Source organism: Mytilus californianus, unplaced genomic scaffold, assembly GCF_021869535.1.
Source record: "Mytilus californianus isolate M0D057914Y unplaced genomic scaffold, xbMytCali1.0.p SCAF_7, whole genome shotgun sequence".
NCBI classification, from domain to species: Eukaryota; Metazoa; Mollusca; class Bivalvia; order Mytilida; family Mytilidae; genus Mytilus; species Mytilus californianus.
Genome location: NW_026262723.1, coordinates 57,156,838 through 57,184,793, shown reverse-complemented (window position 1 = coordinate 57,184,793; position 27,956 = coordinate 57,156,838).

Below are 27,956 nucleotides of genomic sequence, written 5' to 3'. Positions count from 1 at the left end.
TAGATAGCGTTTATTTTGTCATTTTTATGGACTTCCTCTTTTTGAATTTGCCTTGGAGTTCGGTATTTTTGTTATACTTTTTTTGCTACCAGTGTCCAGCTAAAAAGGGACGATGTAGCTGTTGAAATAAAGTGTAGTAGATAGTAAATTTGAAATTGATCAAGACGTCAACAAAAAAAGTTATTGTCGTTGACAGTACATTACGTATATAGTTGTCTATGTTTACAATGGCCACAATAAATTAAGAATTGACAAATTGATAAAAAACAAGAAAAGAAAAATCATTATAAGTCCAATTGCAATCACTATTTATCATCATTGTACATTCATGATTACTTATAAGAAAATAAAATATAACTAAAATACCGAACTCCAAGGTAAACGCAAAAGGGGGAAGTCCATAAGAACTGACAAAATCAGACGTTATCAACCAACGGATATTCCTGACTTGGTACAGGCATTTTCCGAAGTTATAAAGGTTGATGACTTTTTCTGCAAAATTGGTATCAGAGGAAGCAAATAAAATACGACATAACAAAGTATAAATCAAGTTTTGAAATCTTGCATACACCCCAAAAGTAATATACAGTAACTTTGGATTCCTTCTACTATGAACACCAAACCAAAGAAACAGATTGTTGCTAGAACTATTAAAAAAGTTTGAAATAAAATTATCAACCAAAATACAACATATTACAAGTAACAGGATAAAGCACGGCAGAATCATATTGGTTCTGAAAACCAAAGTTTGTTTGATTTCATGCGTACAAACTGTATGGTAAAAATAAACCAACAATGACTTTACTATTAACGGTCAGAAAAAGGACCATTTGAATGGAGTGGGGTGGTTAATCACAGTGCAACTAGTAATATTTTATTCTACTACGACTGCTATAAATAAATAAACTTGTTCAATTTTACCTGCTATTCTATTAAAAAAAATAGAATCATGAACATTCCTTTGCAAACATTTTTCCTTGTTGAGGAAGAGTTATCCATACAGATAAAATATTAATAAAAATTCCTCCTGTGCTAAAGTCATGAAAGTTAAGGAGAGAGACCGAGGCATTTAAACGAATAAAATACTTACGGGAACTGATTAACCTTTCGGAGAACCCGAGTCATCCAGGGTCATTTTCTATATTGGTAGTTTTGATATTTTGATTTGCGAGCTGTTGTTTGTCTGTTTTTCTTTCTGTCTTATTTGGTGTGACTGAGGGTTAAAAACTTATTTTCCGAACAAATGCATTTGCAATAACATCTCAGTTGTATGGAAAATAAATACAAATACTGTTGCTAAATATTTGTTGTATCGCTTCATGTCTTCAGTTTGACCACACACAAAAGATATAATCTTACTTTACTTTTTGTTTTATATGTTATTATATTTCTTTTCCCATATCCAACGCAATCAGAAAAAAATGTTTGACATTAGGGATTATAACGTACCGTCAATGTTAGGAAAATTGTTTCCCCAAAAAAAATTCGCATATAAAAATAAGCTTTGCATATTTTAAACGCACATCCCATCCGTTCATTATATAGTTTTTACACACACGCTGACTGTTTGGATTCAATAGCCAGCATTAACTGTAGTAATATATAAAAATAAGGAGATGTGGTATGATTGCCAATGAGAAAACTTTCCCCCAAGTTCAAATTAAGTGGATGTAAGCAATAATAGGCAACCGTACGGCCTTCAACAATGAGAAAAACCCATACCGATTAGTCGCTTTTAAAAGGCCCCAACATGAAAAATATGAAACAATTAAATTGAGAAAACTAACGGCATAGTTTATAACAAATCGATTTAAAAAAACAACCCAACAAATATGATATATATGTTTATTGTTTCCGTGTTTTACTTGTTTTTTAATTGACTCAATATGAAGCGTAAGGAGAGGCAGGGAAACTCACAAAAAATAATTTCGCTAGACGTTTCTGTGATTTATTACGTCCTACACTGGTCAAATGTAGCTGCCTCTATTTGTTGGTCACTACGGTGTTGGTCATAATGTCAACTCAAAGATAGTATGCAATTGCTATCATGTTGAAGGAGTATAAAAACGGGTCAAAACAAGTTATACAGATTTATTTTAAGGTAGATTCACTGTATACCACCATCTTGGATTGTACAATAGCAGTACATAATCGGTCTAGTTCTTTGCCTAAATCTGCTAATTTTGAGACAGATTTGCAATTTATTTGTAAGTTTGTTTATTTGCATAAATAAAAATAAGTGATTTATTGCATTATCCAAAATGTTTAAACAAATACCAAATATTTTTTGTTTTTAGAATCAATTTTCCAACTTAGCCATTTAAGGGGAGATAACTCTTATAATAAAAGTTTTATACTGAAATGATAGTGAAATTTTCATTTTTTGCTTGTAGAAAGAAAACAAGTTCGGTGACACCATTTTTTCTTTTTATTTACAAAATTATTTTTTTTCATGAACAATCTATGCAAATTTGTGAAATTTTCACGACTTGTAGCTTGAAAAATAGTACGGTGATCCATACTTTTTATTATATTTTTGAAAAGAGCATAGTACAATCTTCATTTTGGCAAAGTATAAGAAAATTTTATCTGAGGAAATATATACCGATGATCCACCTTAAATATATAAGTATTATTTTGTTTAGGAATTAAAATGCTACCTCAGTAAGAAACACGATGAATGTCTAACTGTTTTAATTGTATTGTTTTATCCTAGGAATTCATTCGACATAATTCATCGACGATTGGCAATATTATCTATCTCACATCTGACGGGGGAGAAAATGCTAGTCCATATATAAGGGATGTGCTTCCAGATATTTTGAATAGTGGGGTAATTGTCCATACACTCGCTATAGGACAACAAGCAGATAAACAATTAGGCGAGATATCAAGGGCTACAAGTGGATCTGGTTATTTCTTTTCTACTGAATCACAAAACTCGACCGGACTTGTTGATGCATTGGCCCAGCCATTTGTAGACAAACCAGGAAACAAAATTGTTAAGGTAAAATTCATTTTATTAATTTTACTAAACAGATAATCATAATATAGTATATTATATCGTATGTCTTTATTGGACCATCTTGAAATACGATTTGTTAAGAAAATAAGCGTCCAGAATAAATATATTAGTGTACAAGATACACTTGTAAAGCAAAATCTAACAAGAACTTAAACCACTAAACCACCTTATTTTGATTATTGTCTGTTTCTTTTTTCGTTTGTAACATTATTAATGTATCTAAACTGTAAAAACGAGATTTGTAGATTATGATAGCTATGGTAGCTACGATAAGACGATTTGTTTACCACGTATAAAAATTTACTATGATATCGTAATTTTTAATATGAATATAAGGAGATAGATGTGGTATGATTGCAAATGAGACAACTATTCATCAGAGTTCAAATGACGAAGATAAAAGCAATTAAAGGTCACAGTTGGCCTTCAAAAATGAGAAAAGCCATACCGTATAGTCAACTTTAAAAGGTCCGGACATGAAATATGTGAAACAATTCAAATGAGAAAAACTAACGGCACAATTTATACAATACAATTTACGAAAACTGACTTCAGACAGGCAAATAAAGAATGTGACAGAGTTAAATATCTTTGTGAGCTTTCAACCCTCCCTTAACCCGTGACAGTAGTCTTACAGCAGAACATAAGAACACATTGAAAGCATCGGTTGCAAGTGGCTTAACTTAATAGATCAGTTGCGAAACACAAACAAACCAAATAACGTAAAAACAATAGACACAAGGTACCGATATAAGAGAACTTGCAGTTACTGAAAGCTAGTTCAAAGCCAATTATAAATAATAAATAAATCATGTTTTCCCAGACTAAAGTATCAATCAGTACACATCCAACGGATTTAATAAAAAGACGTCATAATCAGTCTGAAAAACACATGAACTTGTGAAATGCCAAAATATAAGTAAACAGTATCGACAGGATGTAGGATCATGATTACAAATAACTGTACATTTGTAGCAATGTATAGTTAGTTATGTTATAATTTAGCAGAATCAAAATCAATGTTAGTTCCGATAAAAACAATATTTAAAGATTTTACTACTGTGTTAAATAGATTACCTTTAAGAACAATTTTATTCAAAGGATCAACGAGTTTACATGGACTGTATCTAAATGTACGGGCTTTATAATGAACATCACCGTAAATATTAGGTTGTGATATTTCATTTTTAATAAGAATTCTATAGGAAAGGCCAAACTTCCTAACAAAATCTTTGTATCTATGAATGTTTTGATTTAACGTTTTACTTAATTAGTGGTATCGAAATTGCTGACTTATTCATTAAACAGTTATACATGAAATACGTTCACTGAAATCTTAAACCTGACTACGAACTCGGGCATAGCGAACAAGTTGCAAAACATACACACCGCAAAAAGTAAAAAACAGGAACATCATCGCGTCCAAAAAGCTGTAGCGTAGCCGTTTATAACCGTTTTACGACTAAAAGAAAGGCGGAAAATAGCAAAGGGATGTGCAAACTCATTCGTCGACGACACACTGACAACGCCATGGCAAAAAAAAACCGACGAAAATACTAACTACAGTCTATAAAATACCATAAATGAAACCAAGGACTGAGCAACACTTACTCCACCAAAAACCGGAGGTGACCTCAGGTGCACAGGAATAGAAAACAGATCCTTTTCCTAATGTAGCACCCATCGTGTTGCTCATACAAGTACACATTCGGTGATAGGTCATATTCGAGGTAAAGAGGATGGGATTTTGATTACGACAATTCGAATTTAAAACATTCTAATTTTAATTATTTTCTATTCTCGATTTTAAGATACAAAGTAAATACATATCAAGTCACAACGATCAGGCTTACAACGACACCTTTGCCGTTGACAGTTCCATTGGAAACGATACGGTTATACAATATTCATCTAAGGTGTTGAAAAATGTAAAATTACACGTGACGGATCCTTCTGGAAAAACGTTTACTGAAATTGGAAAGTATAATTCACAGGGAGTGATTGCCGTAAAATTACCTGGGACAGCTAAGGTATATAAGTGAAAATTTATCAAATATTTTGCTGTTTGCATGCTAAAATGTAAAAAAAAGTTAATATTTTAACAAAAACAGCAACAACAACAAAAATAAATCAATAATAATAATAATAATAATAATTAAACTAATAATAATAATGAAAATGATAATAATGATAATATGATGATGGTGGATGATTGTTTACAGTCCAGTGGCAATTTAAATGAAAATTCAGGACGAGAACATGTTATTGTGATATGAATATGAACCCTGCTTTGTACAATACTGACACACTGACCTGGATTTTTAACATGCTAGTTTACAAGGTTACAAGTCCACAGGAAGACATTTTACCATTATTATTCTGACGCCGAGCGGAACAGTCTTTGCTATTTCTTCTAAATACCGCATGGTCGGCGGAGAAGCAGCTAATTATAAGTACCAATTTTGAAGTTCTTGGATCGACCGACCAGGGATCAAACCCATGACATTCCGCAATATACGCTAATACGCTAAATCGAAACCACCGAAGTGGTGAGAAGAAGAATAAAAAGCAAAACAACCTTGAAAACAAAATGTCTAAAATAGAGGCAATAGTAATTCCCGATGGGTTTTTAAATCTCATTAATCCATTAATAAACATAAACATCAAGGTAAAAATCAAAACCCGAGAGAAACACATGAACTCCAAATGTAGTGGGACAGAGTGTATTTTAAAAAATCAAGATATTGAGCGGACCTTTTTAGTTCTATGGTAGTGCATACATCATTAATTCCACAAGTTCACTGCAACATTTGAGATGCAAGCATTCACTCTCACGCAAATATGGATTATTTAGGGTCAAGACATCAATTTATCTGAAAGTGAAATTAAAGAATTTGGCAAGATGCTTTTTCTTTTTGTCTTTGAGATACAAACAACAAGTCGGACTGATTAGATGTACAATTAGTTTCCATCGGGTTGAAATATAAATGCACCAAACTCAACAAATATGTTGTCGATCAAAAAGTCCAGCATTTTGATGATATAATCTTCGATGTATTTGTTGTTAGAATCAGTTCGAGAGACTTAGAATAGAGTGAGCGCCGTTGTTTGAATACGAATTTTGCATGGGCAACTATGCATGGGTCTCATTTATTGTACTATACATGAAGCAACTACTATTTTCAGATGAGAAGCTATCTAGGAATAACAACCACTATATTTGTGTCTTCAAATTATACCAAGTAAAATATGTTCTCAGCTATTGACAATGACCCTTCGTCATACCAAATATACAATCCCAATCCGTTATCATAAAACTGGTGGAAAAAAAACAATTTTGTTATTAACACCCATTTTATCTTCAACATTGCAAACATTTTCTCTCTATATTCCAAGTCAAAATATTAATGAAACGCGTGGCTGCTTTTTCTCATAGTCGATGCTGAACACTCCATTGATAATGAATTTTTAGATAAATCAGTATAAAAGATAGTCTCAAAATATCCATTATCTAAACTATAGCATTAACCGAAAAAACCCGTATTTACTTCTTAAAAGGCTTAATATGATATTTTATTATTATCGAGATCGGTCTTGTGCAAATGTAAACGCGAACTGGTCTTTTTAAGATCGATTCAAATGAAGATCAGTTCAATTTCGTACAAGTGTAAACGGGATTTTACTAATCTCATAACGCACTTTGGTGACGCAGACAACTATTGCGCTTAGTCAAACTATTGATTGAAGGGTTAAACGCAAAAACTTTTCTGACTTTCATACAATGTACCTCTTTATTCGAAATATATATATCAAAATTGTAGACTTAAATAGAGAATAAGGAATACCCTCACAGAAAGAATTATGATTAATGAGAGAAAAATTGGGCACAAAATAAGTTACAATCTTAAGATGGTGCGACTGCTCACTGTAGGTTGACTGCTTGTCTTGACTTGTTTGCATGATTTAGTTCGATAACCAGTGCTTTTATGTTTTCGTGCTATTACTTGATATTGATGGATAGATGGATGAATGGATGGATAGAAATTTGAAGTTTAGTGTTAATAATACATGCTTATCAGAACGATGACACTTTAATTAGTTAAGGATTTGGAACTCTGGTTTGAACTAGACCGACTCGCTGATTCGATTGTTTAACGTGGTAGCGACAAGGTCACTGTCAGCAGAAAAGCATTTCTTCTTCCCTAACATACAATTTTGATTTCCTGTTTTACTACGATATTCCAGATGATTTTTCAAGTCTTTGCTTTGACCACATCCTTCCTCGAGCTCACACAATAGTAGAATAAAATATAACTCGAGGCTCCAAGAAGCATCTATAGCCCATTTACCAAAGATATATTATATTGATTTTCCTAAGAAATAAGAATAAAAAATATTTTCAAAATCCTCAAATTGAAATGCCTCCAATCAGTTTTCTTTGGCGTCGATGGCGATCTTTAATTTTTCTGTTTAATTTATTTACAATATTTAAAGACTCGGAACAATGTAAAACTTGAAATTTTGTACAGACACCAGTCCTTTGGTGAAGACTTTATATTGTCCTAATGTTTGCTTGCTCATTGGCGTATACCCTCATCTTTTTATCAGGGCCTTGATAACAGAGTGGTCTAAGTAGTTCATCACAGTGTCCCTAGCCTGTCAACACTGAGGCTGTGAGATCGAACCCCGCACATGGCAGGTGCATTTGACTACGATCCTAGTTGACTAGGGTTATAAATGGTGTTAAAACACCAACAATCAATCAATATATCTCATTTTTTAGAAATAAAAGTAATAGTTATACTTATAAAACTTATATTTGCTTGTTCATCAATTTTGATTTGACGATTTTCCACAGCTTGCGTTTCCTATCACGATTTCCTTGATAGAAGGTCTCTGCTTACAAGGAAGTTATTGAACCAAGGGTTCCAAGTATTAAAATTGAGGGCACCCTTCGAATGTGTTACGGACGCCATTATTAGTTGGTTGACCGTTACGTTTTATCTGTATCACAGATGATCACGGATATGTTCCAATTTTATAACCACAGTCCCGTCCTCTTTTCATCGATTGTCGCATCACAGAATGAGACTTATCATCAAATTTGTTCTTTCCATGATGAATATGGCTGGTGTAACATGTGGAGCAGAATGTGCTTACCCTTCAGGTGCACCTGATATCAAGCTTTGGTTTGTGTCGGGTTTATGCATCTAGTCTATATTTTGTTTGCATTATTTTGTGAACTAATTTATTTATTTATTGTTTTAAAATGACGTTGTCAGTTTCCTTTTGACTTAATAATATTGGTTGTTCCTTTGGTATCTTCTGCCTTTTGATTTGTAAAAAAAAAATAATCTATTCTTGTTTTAAAGATATCATTCAAAACATTTACAGTTAACACCAACAATAAACGGCAATACATCAAATAAAGGATTGATATTTCTGAGCATTTGCCCCTACAATTTTCGAGGAATACAGTTTTACACTATGTTTTCTATCTATTTTGTACGACATTTTGACATAGAATGGTTCTAATGACAGGTAATATATACATAGCAAGAGACACCCTTTCGATGCACACTGAATCGCTCCTGTTAGAGTTTATTCGAATCCCTCAGTTTTTACGTATCAAAAATGTTAGGTTCAATTTAAGTTGTTTCAATTGTATCGGAGGTGAAGATCTGTAAACAAATATAGAAATAATAGATACAATAATTAATTGTTATTTGAGGACAACAGTGTCAATAAGTGGTAAAATGACAGTTTTTTTTCATGTGATCTAATTGTAGATCTTGTAATTCGGATTATTTTGGGTGTTTTTAGTATTGTTTATCTAATTGATTTGTAAATATTTTTAAGATAAAAGGAATCAACGCTTTTTATTATTTAAACATCAGTTAAGGCAATATATCATATAACAAGTAAATTGAGGACTTTCAGTCATTCGTGTGATTTTGTAGATCTTGTATTTCTAATAGTAATATTTTTATGTGTCTATGTATTATAGTTTCAAACATGATAGGCGATTACAACAGTGATAAGAAAGAGTAATACTACGACTAAGTCATATGACCTTTTATGGCAGACCTTGTATTGCTGATTGTTTCTGCTGTTAACATTTTCTAGTGATCAAGCCAAAGGAAAATTACAGAAATTGACAAAACTCTCGTCGAGAAATGGCAATTTCTATAATTAGGAGTCAATTTAAGTTTCATTTTGATGGTCAATTTGTATAAAGCTGATAATTTTTGCTGTTCATAGTTTCCGTCTATCTGTTATAGTTTTCATCATCATTAGCAACACACACTAAGAATGATTAAATACAATTAATATAATTGTTATAAGGACTGGCTTGATAATTGTTTTTTTTCTAAAATAGTATTAGTAGATATATAGATAGATTACAATTTTTATCCCTGTCAGAATTTCGATACTATCATGGTTTTCAAGATATTAGATAATTACTTACTTTTTTTACCCTAATATCATATTCTTAGCTCTGGCTATAAACTCCATACATAATGAATTTTTCTGTAAAATTCTATTTTAATAAGGCCATTAGTGTCAGAGTACTATATATCTCATAAAATGTTTATGGACGACATATTCCGATGAAAATCAAGATGTTTAATGGCTGATCTTAGCTTCGTTTTTGTTGTTATCCTGATGAATATATTTTGAAGTTTTTTTGGTATTAATAAATACAGACTGTGTACCTCTGAAAAGAAATTGATTGTCGCAATACGCATGCATTGAATATAAATCTGAGTGTATTAATGCAATTAAGTATTATCAAAACGAAGTCAAAACGAAGTCAACGGAACAACTTTAGACTGATAATTTAGGAATACCAATTACAAATATTAATTATCGAAATAACAGATATGAAATGGTAAATTCGAGTGTCCTACCAAAAATGTGTTTCTTGTATTCTTGTCTTTCATTTTTGCTAATGTGCATTGTCTATATGCATTTTAGTGTTTCTTTGTTATATATTTGTTTGTTTTCATAGTGATTAAAATTATAACACAATTGACTGCTGTACCCCTATTTTTGACATTTTTACCTATTATGTCTGTTTGTTTTGTTCACACATCGTTGTCAATATACTAGTAATGGATTTTTATGCGACTGTCATACAAGTGAGAGGTTTAGCTAGCTATAAAACCAGGTTTAATCCGCCATTTTCTACATACGAAAATGCCTGTACCAAGTCAGGAATATGACAGTTGTTATTCATTCGTTTGATGTGTTTGGGCTTTCGATTTTGCCATTTGATTACGGACTTTCCGTTTTGAATTTTCCTCGGAGTTTGTTATTTTTGTTATTTTACTTTTTTAAGAGACTGATTTGAAATTTAGCTACAATGTAAATTGAAATCGAATGAGCTAAATAAAAAAAAGTTGTAAAGTGTCTAATAAAATTGATAAAAGGTTACTCTTCTCAATAAAAGAAAATAAAAAATGTAGAAACAAACAACTGTTATTATACTAAATCAGGCATTTCTTTATTGTTGGCTATTCAGTTATATCCCTTAAAAGCTTAATATTTGAGTTGCAGCTGAATTTGACGTTAGTATATGTTTTTACCTTTAAATTATATATATTGTTGAAAATAATTTCTAATTGGTATTATTTTGTTCAAATACAACGCGAACTATAAAAAAAAAGAGAAGTAATTTTTCCAACTTTGAAAAATTACGCATCAGTTAGAACGGATATTTTTTTACGAAAAAAAAAACATAAATTATTTGTTTTAATTTAGATATATTTTGTCATACAGATGAATGGTTCATAAAGTTTTAGACTGCAATAAGTTATATTTGCAACATTTTTCTTACGTACAAATGAGAACTAATGAATGATATTATGACATTTATTTTCAATGTTTACTTTTTGATTTTCATCCACATTTTGCACCAAAAATATTTTTTTAGTAACTTACTAACCGTTTAAATGTATTTCCTTCGTAAACGATGCTTCGTTAATAACTGATATTAAAAATGAAAATAACACTTCATAAACTTTATGCGTCCAAAGCTCTGTTCTGGATTTGCCTTCACCAGTAACTCTCAAAGCTATAAAATCGAAAGCCAACCACGTGTAAGTACCGAAACGCGTGAGGAGCTTTATGACCAAAAGGAACCTAAAATAATAGCCAAGTTCATTTAAATTTATCTTTGCCTGAGGAAGCTAACGTCAGGAATCTGAGCAGGTGTACTATTACTGTAACGCCCCTTAGCTATAATGTAATGCTCAGATTTTGCTCAATTCAAAAACAAAATACTCGAACACAATGAACATGACAAGGTGAACTCTATGTATTGAAAAGCAATAACTTTTTGTTTGCTTAGTATCACTTATTTTGATAGTTTTATATGTCCCAGTGCCCTAAAATGATTGTCTCGAGGTTATGAGCATGCATTTTTACTGTCTGATGTGAATATTGCAGGTGACCATATTTATTTACTACCAAAACTCGTTTGATCTCAAATATTTTCACTGTTTATCAGCAACAAAAATAGACGGCTGATGGATGGGGTTTGTTCAAATCGGATATTGTTTAGTTATATAGGCAGAAAAATTTACATAAGATATCATAACGTAACCCCTTTGATATTTGAAAAAAAACCAAACAATCATCTGACCGAAAACAAATGTATCGAGAATATAACGTCGAGATTCCCAGTTTAGTTGTCTGATATCCGTTTTACGCTTATGTTTATATTCCTTTTGAAGATAGCTCCTCATGTTCATAAATATTTATATATCTAACTTTCAATTAACTTATCATAGATACCAGGTTTACAATGTTGTACGCCAGGCACGAGTTTCATCTACAAAAGACTCATCAGTGACGCTCGAATCCAAAACGTTAAAAAGACCATTAACTGTACGAAGTTGAAGAGCATTGAGGACCAAAAATTCAAAAAGGTTTAGCCAAATACAGCTAAAGTAATCTATTCCTAGTGTAGAAAATCTTCAGTATTTCGAAAAAAAATTTAAAAGTTTTTAACAAATCTTAAGACTTGAACGTTTCAGATGAAGGTAAATCTAAAAAAGCGCTTCGGACGCAAGAAATTAATAAAATGTAATTTCATTTAAGGAGTCAATGAAATGTAGCGGTTGTGATTAAGAACGTAAATTTGTCATGCATTATGGTTACTTAAAAAATATAAGGGAATATTTTAGAATTATGATATCTGCGGTTGTAAGCCATATATAGTTATTTCAAATGATTACACTGATCATGTTTATTGATTGGAAATATTTCAATGTATAGAATGACAAATGTACAAATAATTGGTAGTTTTCAATTTTAATACCATATAATTTTCAATTTATACTCATAGGTAGGAAAATACACAATTAGTGTTTCATCCCCTACAGGCAAGGTAGACGGAACTTTAGGTGTGCAATCAAAACCCTCTACTACTGAAAATGATGTAATAAAGATAAAAGCTTGGATGGCAACATCTAATGTTAGTTTCAGTTATGATATGAAGTTTCCAGTATATGTATCTGTATTGCAAGGACGCATGCCAATTTCGAATGCCGAAGTAACAGTGGATATAGAAAACGAGAAAGGGGAATCAAAGTCTCTTAGCCTCAGTGACAATGGTGTTGGTAAGTCAGAATTTGATCATGACATCTCCATCGATTAAAAGTATGACATTTTACTTGTTACTTGTTATAAACTCCAACAAAGTTATTAATATTTACGAATAAGACAATCCAAGATCTTTAAACGTACATTATATGTAAAGGTTGTTCAGTATCAAATATTATACATCAAGTATAAAACAGAAGTTATTTCTCATGTTTTAGTTTACCGTATGATGATTAAAAAACCCTTTCAGAAAGTCAAAAAACATTTAGATTTCATTCAACATTCCTACTCAGGATATGTAGATTCAGATTCCTCTGAATGTTTTCACTCTTATGTCATTTCAAAAACTTATGATTGTTGTTAGGATTTATTATATCACATCTGTACATGTATGTCATCATTTATTTTAGTAAATTTTGATGTTCTTAAAACAACACGTGATATTGTTGAATAAGTAACGCAATTTTGATAAATTTTGAAAAGTTTCAACATGAAAGTTTTTTTATGTAACATTTACACGAACTAGAACGGAAATTGTACATCATCTCAAAGATAGAAAAACTCATCAAAGATTCAATGCTTATATTATGGTGCGTCACTCATACGACGGGTGCCAATCTGTGAATCAGGATCTGCATACCCTTCCGGAGCACCTGAGAAAAATTTGATGTTATTTTACATCACATTTATATAAAATTTTTCTATTGTATTATTAAAAGATAAAATACACCAAAAGAAAAAATCCTTTGGAAATCAAATAACATGTCATTTGTGTGTATCATTCACATAGAAAGGGAAAAGTATGATAAGGCAACTGTGTTAACCATCGCAGGTGACGATTTCACTTACGCATCCTTTGGAAATCAAATAACAAAAAAAGAAAACTCCAAGGAAAATTTAAAACGGAAAGTCCCTTAACAAATGGCAAAATCAGAAGCTCAAACACATCAAACGAATGGAAAACAACTATCATATTCCTGACTATGTATAGGCATTTTCTTATGTAGAAAATAGTGGATATAGCTGGTTTTATAGCTAGCGTAACCTCTCACTTGTATGACAGTCGCATAAAATTCCATTATATTGACAACAATGTGTGGGCAAAACAAACAGACATAATAGGTAAAAATGTCAAAACTTGGGGCAAAGCAGTCAACATTGTGTTTTAAATTAAACTTAATCACTATCAAACAAACAGCTATGTCAACAAAGAAAAACAATATGGCATGTAGACACTCTGTAGACAAAGCACAAAAGCAAAAATGAAGGAGAAGAATACCAAAAAAATGTCTATATCACAATAACACAGTAGCGGGTTGTATAAATACCGAAACCGCCAAAGGATATAACCAAAAAATAGACTAAACAGTAAAGGTTAAAAATATACAAAGACAAATAAAAAGAACACTATAACACGTTACTAAGATGATAAACGATGTCAGTATCTAGAATCTATACTTCAAGACCATCATGCATTTTTTGTGACGTTGATACGAAATATTTTTCAATAAGGTCTTGCTATCTTCCAATGAAGTTTTTTTTTAGAAAAAGGACGAGACGTTCTTTGACATAACCCTAGTTCATCAACTTTCTGTTCAGACATTGGTGACGTTTTACAAAGTCAGAGTAGCAGCTGCAAGCTCTTGAATACTGAATGAGTTGGGAAATGTATATCGCATATGCAGGTGAAGTTGGTATATTTGGGGAAATTTATAATTTCAAAATAAAAATCGTCTCGTTTGTCATAGATTGTAGTACTGAGATGACCGCTTGTGTCAAATTCGAGGTATAAGTCTAAAAATGAGGAGGAGGAAGCCGTATTTGTTGTTTCTTTAATTTCTAGTTCTGGAGGATATATTAATAGAACCCAATCAGAAAAGTTTGGAATGTTAATGGAAAGAACATCATCAATATATCTGAATGTGAATTAAATGATCTGGCTTCTTTAATCTTATTGCTTTTGACACGTGCCTGAAGGAACTCCGACTCGTATGAAAATAAGAAGAGGTCGGCAAGGAGAGGCGCTCAGCTCGTTCCCATAGGAATGCCGACAATTTGTTGAAAACGGCTACCTCCAAATTCGACAAATATGTTGTCAATAAGAAACTCCAGCATACTGACCACTTGTTCCTCGGTGTAACCAGTCTATGAAACTACCAGTATCATCTTTCCAACGTTCATACGAAATAAGCGTGATAGATTTGACCCCCCAGATATTTATATTTTATATTTATGAATTTTTTAGAATGTAATTATTTTTGAGCAATGCTTTTGATCTGATCTAATTTGGAAAAAACTTTTTAATTACACGTTTTAGCACTTGAGAATCCCTATTACCGTACATCGGGGTTTTTCGCGTGTGTTTAGTTTTCGCTCTGTTCGCGGCTGTTAAAGAAACGCGAAAATTTGACCCCGCATAAACTTCACTGCAAATTCCAAGATTTATCTTTGTTTGAAAGTGTCATTGGTTACTCTATTTGTTAATTATCTAGTTTGTTTGTGTTATTCGACATATCACAAGAATGGGCATACTAAATTAAGATCCTTGTTGTCGTAATAATTAAATTGGCTAATGATACATGTCTCACCTTTTGACAAGACAGTAATCAGTGACATGTTAATTAGCGGCGATCTATTGATTGGTATCATAACCTGAATATGTGGCATGTAATGTAAAAATAAAATAAAAATAATTCACATTTACATGGATATTTGTTTTCTGCAATGATCAAATCCTTCAACTTTTAGCATGCCCCAATGTACATAATTTACGTTCCTTGAAATTTTTCTGAATTATGCACGCTATTTTTATTTTCGTTTGTAGTTTTCATATCTATTTGTACTCGATTATCTGTCAGTTAAGTTAAACAAATTTATATTGTTTACATCTTCAACAATACGAAATAGTTAATTTTTCGCGTGTATTTTCCCATGCAACGAAAATTTACCCTGCCCATTGTGTTATCTAATCGCGAAAAATTGCCAACGCGAAAAAAAAAACGATATACGGTATATCATCTTTTTCATTTATGGATTAAATTAACACACTTTTGAAAGTTGTGATTCCATGTTCAAAAATTACTGTTTACTGATATTTTTTGCTTCGTATGATTTTTGATTATTTGTTTTAGGAGCAGACATCATTGAAAGAGATGGTGTGTATTCAGGGTATATAATTTCAACACTTATCCAAGGAAATGGGCGTCACAGCACGAAAGTTTTAGTACAAGGATATAATGCAACGGTTGCAGAACCAGTTTCAAAATCAGCTGGGATAGAAGACATTGTTGGTAAATCATGCTTAGTAAATCAAACAGTACAAAACAGGAACGCAATAGATATTTCATGAACATACTAACTTCTATCATTTCTTTTTTTGTTTTATACAAAATGTAAACTTTTTGGTTATTATACAAACGCTGAATTGTTAAAATTTCATTTACATTTGATATAAAAATAAGAAGATGTATATATATGATTGCTAATGATACAACTGTCTACCAGAGATCAAATGACGTAGAATTTAACAACTATAGGTCACTGTACGGCCTTCAACAATGAGCAAAACCCATAATGCATAGAAAGCCATAAAAGACCCCGAAAAGACAATTTAAACGAGACAACTAACGGCTTGACTTATGTACAAAACAATAAAAAAAATGAATATTATTATAAAGCAATAAACTACAACCGCTGAATTGGAGGCTCCTGACATGGGACAATCACATACATAATTTGGCGATGTGAAACATGTATGCAGGCGCAACCCCCCCTAATCTGGGACATTGGTGTAATTTCAGTTGATAAAGGCTTAAAATTGTCCTTAAATTATTGAGTGACAGTTTTTTTAATTTTCTATAATTTTGATATATAATGTGTCCCAAAATTAATACACTACACTGTAAAAATATTTTTTGGATAGAGCAGGTGCTAATTTTTGTTAAAATATTTTTGTTTTGTTTTAGATAAATTCACTACGTCATAACTGTTTTCTCGGACCAATGTTTGTTATATGTCTCTTGTTTTACTGACATCATTTTGTCGAGCTGTTCAATATAGTTTTTATAAGAATTCTTCGACTGTTTTATAAATTATTTATATATTCTGTTATTGTAACTCTTATTCAATGTTATGACTTTCGGCCTCATTTATTCTTCTCATTACACTTTAATTAATCATGATTTTACGCAATGGAAAGAAAACATTATACAATAATCCTTCAAGTATATTCACGTGCTCTAAAAACCTCATTCCAAATATTAATTCAACCGCCGTCAATCGAAATTCCCCATCTAAATTTAGCACTTTTTATAATTGTGTCAAAGGTGGCAATGCTGCTGCAGTCAGATTATTCAATAAAAATGCACGTGGATATTTACAAATATTTCCGTGCAATGCCAGAAAATGACAAACCTGATCTAGATTATCTTCTGATAATACTGTAAGGTCAACAGTGAACTGGAGAGCATTTTCGCTTTCCTTTTCCTGTGACATTACATGAAAAACCCAAAGCCTCATTTATCTGGTTACATGAACAAAGCCAAAGTGTGGTATACAATATATAGGACAAACAGGACAGGTTTTTTTTTAAACGAACACAGGAACATCTATACCGCTTCCGAAAACCTAAGAAATTCAAAAGTATAATTTATCAACATTTAGGTAAACACAACCACAATATTAAGTTTATTAGATTTCAACCGCTCGAAACGATCAAGAAACAACAAGGGCAATCACATAAACAATTTGAAGATTCCCGTAAAATTATCGAACTGTCTTGGATTAAACGACTTCAGACAGCTTATCCCCTGGGTCTTAATGACAATATACTTGGACAAGGGAACATATCTACAACTTCTTCTATTGATATCATGAATATTATGGATAAAAGACAACGAAATAATAGGTCTCATGACAAACGTATCAATCGAAATCAACGAATTAAACATCGTATAAATTATACACTCGGTAATCTCCTATCTATATTTAAAAACAATGGTAGGCATCAATTATTATGTAAACTGGGTCAAATACCAATTAGTAAATTACATGATATTTTCAAGGAGTGTGACACCATCTGTTTCTTCAGCCCGCTGTATGAATATTCGCGTATAATTACAGCTTTTTGCCACCATAGGCTGTTCCCGCGTATCGACAAACCAGATGATCATAAACGTCATTTTCTAAAAATTAAATATATTAGCAGAGGTATTGATTTTATCAACTTATCTAGTATAATTAATGACTCTACCGTTCAAAACTTCATACCTCCCTATTTTGATAACACAGAACCACCTATTATTTCATACACATACAAAAAAACCAGCAGAAGTTTAATTTTTAATTATACGCCGGTAACATCAGACGTCAATGTAGAAAATAATACTCCTTTGACTTGAAACTGTGAATCGTCGAAGTTGAAAGATGGACTTCACCATCTCATTAAACAGAGCTTTTTCTATAAAAATGGGAATCATAGATACAAATTTCTTGTTTTGGGTTACAATAATTCATATTTTGTGAAGAACCACACTGAATCTACCAGAAAATATACTGAAGATGATATTATCAAAATGCTGGACTTTTTGATCGACAATATATTTGTTGAGTTTGGAGGATTTATATTTCAACAGACAGTCGGTATTCCAATGGGTACTAATTGTGCACCCCTTCTGGCCGATTTGTTTTTGTACTCGTATGAAGCAGATTTCATTCAGAACCTTCTAAAAGACAAAAAGAAAAAGCACCTTGCGAAATTCTTTAATTTTACTTTCCGATATATTGATGATGTCCTATCATTGAATAACCCATATTTCAGCCAATACTTATTTCTCATATATCCCAGTGAACTTGAAAATAAGGATACTACTGATACTAGAAGGACTGCTTCATACCTTGATCTTTTCCTCAATATTGACACAGATGGACGACTTCACACGAAAATCTATGATAAACGGGACGATTTCAACTTCCCAATTATCAATTTCCCACTTCTCAGCAGTAACATACCCTCTGCCCCTTCGTATGGTGTTTACATATCTCAGTTGATACGTTATGTTCGTGCATGTTCACACTATACGGATTTCATATACAGGAGTGTGCTCCTAACGCAGAAACTGCTCCAACAAAGTTATGAGGAGGACAGATTAAAAATGACACTCCGTAAATTTTACGGACACCATCACGAATTGGTCGATCCATACGATGTGTCTTTGTCCAAACTAACTAAGGACATTTTTACCACGTGTTAGATTGTGGTTTGACATTACGTCGTCTGATCTTTTAATTACCGAACGTGACTTATTCCCGATTGTGACTGTTTTGCTGATTGTGAATTCGCATTGCTATAAGACGAGTCACGGTACTTTTCTATCCAAAATTCATGTATTTAGTTTTGATGTTATATTTGTTATTCTCATCGGATTTTGTCAAATGTCTTATCGTTTGTAGTTGTATATCTTATTTTTTTCTGTTGTATTCGTGTGTTATGGTAAAGATAATTAATCACCCAGTTCATTAATTAGATTTTAGTTTGGGTCAACTAAATTTATACGATATATTTGGTTTACAGTTTGATTTTGAAGAAACACCGACATAGCTAGATAATACTATTAATTATGTAATAACTACCACATTTTATATTAATTAGTATTGTAATTTTCATTGTTATTAATAAATGTTATATGAGTATTATAAACCAAATCTTGAAATCTATCCTAATTCTATCCTATTTTTGGGAAATTTCAGAAACTCAAATGTGACGTCACTTTTTTTGCGTTCTTCTCTTTGGCTAACTCGGCTGTGAATTTTTATGTGCTGGTTTATGTTGTTTTATGTATCCGTTTTTATTCTGTAGTTAGTCACCACTTCGGTGTTATCATGTATATCTATTATATAGTCATTTTTATAAATTTACTGTTTGCATAAGTATGAATTATTCTAAATACTAAGGATTTTCTTATCCCAGACATATAACCTTAGCCGTATTTGGCACAACTTTTTGGAACTTTTGGTCCTCAATGCTCTTCAACTTTGTACTTGTTTTGGCTTTCGTACTTTTTTGATCTGAGCGTCACTGGTTAGTGTTGTGTGGACGAAATGCGCGTCTTGCGTATTAAATTTTAAACCTGGTACCTTTTGTTAGCTATTATTCGTATGTTTCTCTGTCCTATATGTTATCCCATTTATTTGTATTGTAGTCCTGTCATGTAATGTTGTCATTTTAATGTTATATTTAACATTGCCATAAAAGCGGGAGGATTGGCTAGCCACAAAACCAGGTTCAACCCACCATTTTCTTCTTAAAATGTCCTGTACTAAGTCAGGAAAATGGCCATTGTTATATTATAGTTCGTTTCTGTGTGTGTTACATTTTAATGTTGTGTCGTAGTTCTCTTATATTTGATGTGTTTCCCTCAGTTTTAGTTTGTAACCCGGATTTGTTTTTTTCTCAATCGATTTATGAATTTCGAACAGCAGTATACTACTGTTGCCTTTATTTAGATATGTTCCCTATGGCCATGTCATAACGGGGGACCTCAATATCGTCCAGGACAGAGAGGTTAAAAACGTTTTGAAAAAAGGACCAAAATATCGTCCTCCATCTAAAATAGATTGGAAACAGTGTCGTCAGGTCACCAAAGATGCTCTTTCTTCGTTTTGTAAAAATTGGTTTAAACGGGAAAAATCTGATAAAAAATCTCTTGATTCTTATTTAAATAAATGTATGAATGTGGTAGATAATAGAATATCACATTTTGAAAATAATTTAGAAGTAAATAATAGGGTACATAATACGCCTATTTCCAGAATAAGACATTAACTTCAAGAACTTTCAAAGCGGTTTGTGTTTGTACCGGTCGACAAAGCAGCCAACAATGTGGTGGTGGTATGCCGTAAATACTACACGGACGTTCTTAAGAATGAAATTTTAAATTCATCTACATTCAAGTCCATGCGCCCCACAGAGAGTCATATAGTTAACAAACATATCATAACCACTTCACAGCTTAAGGCTTCTTCTGACCATTTGAAGGTCCCTACTATGTATTGGTTACCTAAACTACACAAAAAAACAGTAAAATATCGTTTCATCTCGGCCTCTAGTAAGTGTTCTACAACTAATCTTTCAGTGCTTTTAACAAGTTCCTTAACTACTATCAAAGAGCTTATCATAAACTATTGTAACAAAATGTATGAAAATAGTGGAATTAACTATTTTTGGAGTGTAAAAAATTCTTTGGATGTTTTAGATAAATTACGTGCCTTTGATGGTCCTTTTGATTCTGTTGACAGTTTTGACTTTTCTACTCTTTACACTACACTTCCACACAATCTTATCAAACAAAAATTTGACTATTTAATTAAATGGTCGTTTGGTAAATCTGAATGCAAATATATTTGGTGCAACTCATTTAAAGCCTTCTTATCTAATGAGAAAGGTAAATATGCTAGATATACTTACTGGAGGTGTAATGAGATGATTGAAGCTGTTAATTTTCTCCTTGATAATATTTATGTACGTTTCGGCAGCAAAGTTTATCGACAGGTTGTAGGTATTCCTATGGGCACTTATTGCGCCCCTTTAATAGCAGACTTGTTTTTGTACTGATATGAATCACAGTTTATGACCAAACTCAGTAAAGACCCGTCTAAATTGCATTTAATTGATAAGTTCAACAACACTTACCGTTATCTTGATGATATTTTTTCGTTAAATAATCAAGAATTTTCTCAATATACTGCCGAAATTTCTGTAATTCAGTGGTTGTCGTTTGTTTATGTGTTACATATTTGTTTTTCGTTCATTTTTTGTACATAAATTAGGCCGTTAGTTTTCTCGTTTGAATTGTTTTACATTGTCATTTCGGGGCCTTTTATAGCTGACTGTGCGGTATGGGCTTTGCTCATTGTTGAAGGCCATACGGTAACCTATAGTTGTTAATTTCTGTGTCATTTGGTCTCTGGTGGAGAGTTGTCTCATTGGCAATCATACCACATCTTCTTTTTAAAAATAAACTCATCATATCGAGACAAAGCACAAAACCACTAACAAAAAACATTAAAGACACAAAATACAAATCTGAGAGTACTAGCAGTTACTGAAAGCTAGTTTAAAGTCATTAACAACTACCAAAAAATTAATGTATCTAAGACTGAAATATCAATTCGTACACAAACAACATCCAATCAATTTAGTGTATTGATGTCATAAACAATCAGAGTAAAACATCTTATGCAGTGCCAAAATAAATTTATCGACAGAATATAGGACCGTGCATGTTTATAGGTGTATAACAACATTTTTTTTGGTTTTAATATATTGATAACAAAATCAATATTTTATACATTTTACAGTTGATGTAAAGCAAAAGATTTTACTACAGTTTGAGAGAACTGCCATGTCTGAAGAATTCATAATAGAGGATTACGTAGCACCAACATCACCAGATACAGACCATATTCCTCCTTCTGCAATACAATCTCTAGCACTTACTCATGCTGACAATGAAAACAATACATTTACTTTGAGTTGGAGGGCAGTGGGTGATGATTTAGATGTAGGCACAGGTAAGTTAAGAAAAGAGCGATAATTAAACTGGTCGACTATTTATCCTTTTTCTTGATTAAAATTGACTAATAACGCTTATAGCTATGGCTTTGAATAATAAAAAATGTGAATACAAATCTTGAGCAATGAATATAAGTAAAATTTGAAAGTACAGTTTATCTGTATTGTTTGGGCATATGTATTAAACATAAATTGGTATAACGTAAATATGCAAAAGAAAGTTAAAAATAAAAGTATATAAAAAAGATATTCAAAAAGCTAAAGTCAACTTGACTATGGATTTACAATACACCTTATCGCTATTTGTCCGCCATTACTGGACATCACAAAAGTTCCCGTAAAATTTTGACGTCACAATAGAAAATATCTGACGCCACAATGAAAAAGTGATTGTTGTATGACGTCAAAAGTTCAATCGGGACAGATTCTCGGGTCAAGCGGGAATAGCGATAAGGTGTATTTGAAAGCATGATTATATCTGAACATTTTTGTAGACTAGTTTCTGAATACTGTACCAAAATATATTTTGTATTGTGATTAAGCTTTTTAGAAAAATATAATTCATAGTATGTATCATCTTGCTTGATTGATTGCAACAGAACACAATTCTTATAATTATTTGGGAGTGATACACGAAAAATACTTTTATTTGAAATAAAGGGAAAACTTTATAATCCAATTTATATGTCGAATACTTTTGTTAATTTTTATTCAACATAATAGAAAAAAAACGAAAGATACCAAAGGGATATTAAAACTCATAAGTGGAAAACAAACTGACTATGTTAGGGCAGAACACAAAATAAAAACCAAAAAGAAAAACACCGGTATACAAAACACAACAAAGAAAACTAAAGACTGAGCAACAAGAACCCCATCAAAAACCGGGATGATCATATGTTATCCGGAAGGGTGAGCAAATCCTGCTCCACATTTGGCAACCGTCGTGTTGCTCATGTAAGTAAAACCTCGGTGATAGTGGGTACGACAGTTTGAACATATCCGTCGTCATATGTGAAAAAGATATTCCATAACGTCTAGTTGTAAATATTTCATGCATATTCAGGATGAGAAAAAATAAGAATATATCTATTGAGTATATACTGCAAAGTGGATTAATTGTGATGAGGGCACGAAATCAAGACAATAACGGGTCATTACGACATATGGGGGTTTTGAATATAGATGTAGTCTTGCAATTAAACCTAAAAGGATCACAGAGCTGTTTAACATGCATAGAGCATGACACTGTATAAAAGTGAGACATTAGGTTTAACGCCCCCATTACAACATGATGTGGTCTGCATAATTATATACCCCGAACAATAAAATAAATGCCGTCATATTTGGTGACTTTGTACCATACCATAGTCATGAGTGTCTGGAAGCGGGTCCTTTATTTCTTAATTATTTTAAATTTCTGTCATTTTTTCTTTTTCTTTAAAAATAACGCGTATTCTGTAAAATTCTCGTAAAATTGAATTTACTATTATTTTTTTTCTGTGATTATATGATTTCTTTATTCCATACAGCATTCATTTATGTAATCTATCTTTTATCATCTGATTTATTTGTTTTCCACAGTTATTCGTTATATCTTTATCAATTATCAATTCATTTTAGCCAGTTATTATGATATACGCATCTCTAAAGATTATGCAAAATTGAACTGACAGACGAACAGGAAATGGTTACAAATAATTTGGTTCCAAAAAAATCTGGTATGGTTGAAAATTTGATAATTGAACCTCATAAAGAAGAAAATATAACGTATTATGTGGCCATAAGAGCAGTTGATGAAAGTAACAATACTGGGGATCTGTCGAACATTGTTTTGATTTCTATTCTCACTGATTTAACTTGGTATTCACCAAATGAGCCTGATGTATCAGTACCGGTAACCATTTCTGACAACAAAAACATTAATGTTGCCGTGATTGGAGCCATTGTAGCTGTTCTGGTGATAGCATTCATTCTTACTATTGGTGTTTTTTTGAATGCCTTTTTCAGATGGCGAAATGAAAACAAATTAAAAGAAAAACTATCAGTGTAGTCAATATTGTTTTCACACAAGTACAATTCATGTGATTTATTCTTTAAATAGCATTAATTTATATTTATTAATTTTAAAAAATAGCATTGAGTGATTTTAGAGACTGTGAAGCTAAATGATTACTCTAATCGTTTGTTTTTTCTGTTGAATTGTAATCAATGGACAATGCATACTACACTAATAAAGAAATTTTAATTAAATAGTTCACAATAGACTGTGAATTTAATATCTTAATTTTTTTTAGGAAAAAATGCAAATGTGTATACAAGTGGCAGGTTTAGCTGGCTATAAAAGCAGGTTTTACCCACCTTTTTCTTTATAATATTAAAGGGAGATTTCAGCAGAACGTGCATATGGAGTGTATGTTTTGCAATCGACAATAAGTTATCGATGAGTTTCCGAACTTAACTTGACAATGATAGTACCCAACCATAGATTCCTGTAAATGAGGACAAAGTAAAGTTTTCTTTTAGATTAGCGTCTTTCCTGTAATAATAATTGTCAATTTTTCATGTCATTGGTGATCATGAATTCATTGCATTTGACTTTTGTGACGTTTTGTTCACCCGAGTGCAATTTAACCTCTTTGGCACAATGTTCAAAGTATGAATGCCATTTAGAATGAATTATCAGACACAAATATTACACAAAAACCATATACATATTGACAAAAACAACTTGTAAATCAAGTTTGTATTTTCTCAAATTATCACACATTAAAAATATATTTTCAAAAACAAAATGATTATGCTTCCACAATTACAAAGAAACCTGCAAATAGGCTTTTATAGGTAACCAGATGAACAAATATTACAAATACATGTATCGCAGATCGTTTACTTACATCCATGTTGTGCGAAACGAAATAATATTTATCAAAAATGTCTATATATGCAAACGTAGTCGTAGGGCAAACAGAATTGTGAGCATTCACGTAGATGCTTAATTAATATTGCTAATCACTCACAAATTATAAGAGCAAAACTGGATATATAATAATAATGGAGACGCAGTTTACCGATGTCAGTTTATTAAGATGTTTATGCTCAACAGGTACATATTGAAATGTTTAACAACATAAGGGATGCATACATTGCAGTACCATTATGTCGAACTTAGATATATTTTACAAAAGAGTTGATTATTACAAAAGAAACACATATAATTCAAATATGTGATGAACTCTTTTGTTAAAATTCGTTTCATTTTAAACAAAAAAAATATTCAACAGCAGTGCAGATCTCAACAAAACACCGTAATATAAAAAGTGAGAGTGAAATTATAAGCTTGGTATCTTTGGTGACTTTTGCACTACTGAATAAACTCATCATAGATACCAGAATTGAAATTTTGTATATTCTCTGCTTTTAAAAAGCAAGTCCGTCCCTTATTCAAAGAAAGTGCATGGTGTGAACAGAGAATTGTTGAATAAGAAAATAAATGCATACCGATTTCGTTTACATTTACAAAAGACACATTCGAAAGCAAGAAATGTCATTCCATGTAGCACACTGAAATAGTTTCATATGAAAATTTTCGAAGCTGAAAACAGCTTACCTAACTTCATGAACAATTAATAAATAATAATACGTATAAGAGAAATTGATATCGAGAAAAATTATAATTTTGCAGAAATTGGGTTCAAATGTAATTTGAAAGTGGATGTAGATATGTCCGTAACAGCTCTCGATTAAAGGCAAAGTTGTCTCATTAGCAATCATAAGACAGATTCTAATTTTTATAAAGTACTAGTATATCATGTATATGTTCTTTGGCAGTATTTTGGATTTTGATGAAATTTGGTATGCAGTTAGAACTCGTTGAAATGCATCTTAATATCGAAAACATGATATACATGATATACATGATATATATAGCGTCTATACTTCCAGAGGTACAAAATAAAGTTTGTGCAATATGTCTATAAATGTATATAGTGTAAATGAAAGCGGAAAAATTTATGCATTTTTTCACTTTAAATTGCGATTTCTAAAAAATCCGTCCACAGAATTTTGATTAATATCTAATGTTATTGTTGTGCAATATGTAAGCATTTTCGTTTTAACAATAGCGTAAATAAAATAGGTAGGTATAAATAGATAATTGAAATTGACAAAAAATGCACAGTGGCTCAACAAAGCCTGATTTTATCAAAACTAGCTAGTTTTCAATTGTATTTTCTGCATTGTGCTGATTTTATGTAAACTTTAATGAATTTAACTTACCGAGTTTCCTTATGTTATGAAAGATAAATCGTAGTATTGTAGACTAAGGATTCTTAAGACTAATCATAACTATAAGTGAATAAACCTGAACCAGATTGTCAATGCAACCAGACAGTGCAACAGTACTATTATATCATTTTAAAAAATAAATAACTTTTGTGTTCTTCAAGTAATTATTTTAAAAGTAAGAAGACTATGAAAATTAAGTAAGATTCTAATTGAAAGATTGTAACGTAAAAATGCGAAATGTGTCCGGCATTATTATATATAACAAGCTTGAAATACTCACTTTGTAAGATTTCTTGTTGACAATTTGAAATTTCAAAATGAAAGCACTCAGTAATAATCTAACACGCAAACTCAAAATAATTTCCTAATTGTCGCCGTTGTATTTTTTTTCTTTCGAACTTCATGTTATATATACCGCGGACTAATATATAGCTTGACATGGACAATATGTTGGTGGGACTCGTTTGCTTAGTCTTAAGTTTTTTATGTAGTATTTCTGAACTTGATTGTCTTTTTGTTGTGTTTTGTATTTTTGGCCATTGCGATTCCGGTTTCTCATCAACTTATGAGTTTAAAATGTCCCCCGGAACACCTGAGATCACCCCGGTTTTTGGTGGGGTTCGTGCTGCTCAATCTTTAGTTTTTTTATGTTGTGTTTTGTGTACTATTGATTGTCTATTCGTCGTTTTTCTTTTATTGCCATGGTATAGTCAGTTTGTTTTTGACTTATTTGTTTGAATATCCCTTTGATATCTTCCGCTTATTTACCTCTAGATGTATTTATCTATTGCATCGTTGAAATGCTGTCTCATTAGCGTTCACCGAAATATGTTTTTAATTCATAATCATAGTCATGTGTTAGAACAAAAAGGTCATGCAAATAGTTGCGTATGAGAGAATTATCAACCTTAGACTACTTGGAGAGTATAATAACCACTCGTTGAATCGTCAATGGATAGTTGACCAAAAGGAACTATTAACGAAATATAAAATACATTTTCATGAAAACAACCAACTTCTTATTTTTCAAATGGAAAAAACAAAAGATCATTGCTCTTTCATGGAAGCGTTTTATACATTTTACTCTGAAAATTTATCTTGGACTATTTTAGATTGTTGTATAATAGAATAGTTCTTCTAACGAAATCATGTCTTTCTTTTTGTTACTATTAGAATAAAAAACACAATACATCATTGAAATGTCTTTAGTACATCTGTATTTCCAACATTTTATGATTTTGTTCAGTTTTATAATATTCACATTTACATTTAACATATGTAATGAGCAAGAATATCAAAATTTTCTCAAATTCACATATCAAAGGGTCTAAATCACCTCAATATTGTGTATTTGTGAATATGTATGGAAAGAGATGTATCGGTTACACATCTGTGAAAAAGCAATCCTAAATACAAATAGTCTTCAACAATAGGTAAATGTCTATACCATTGTCGGCTGTAAAT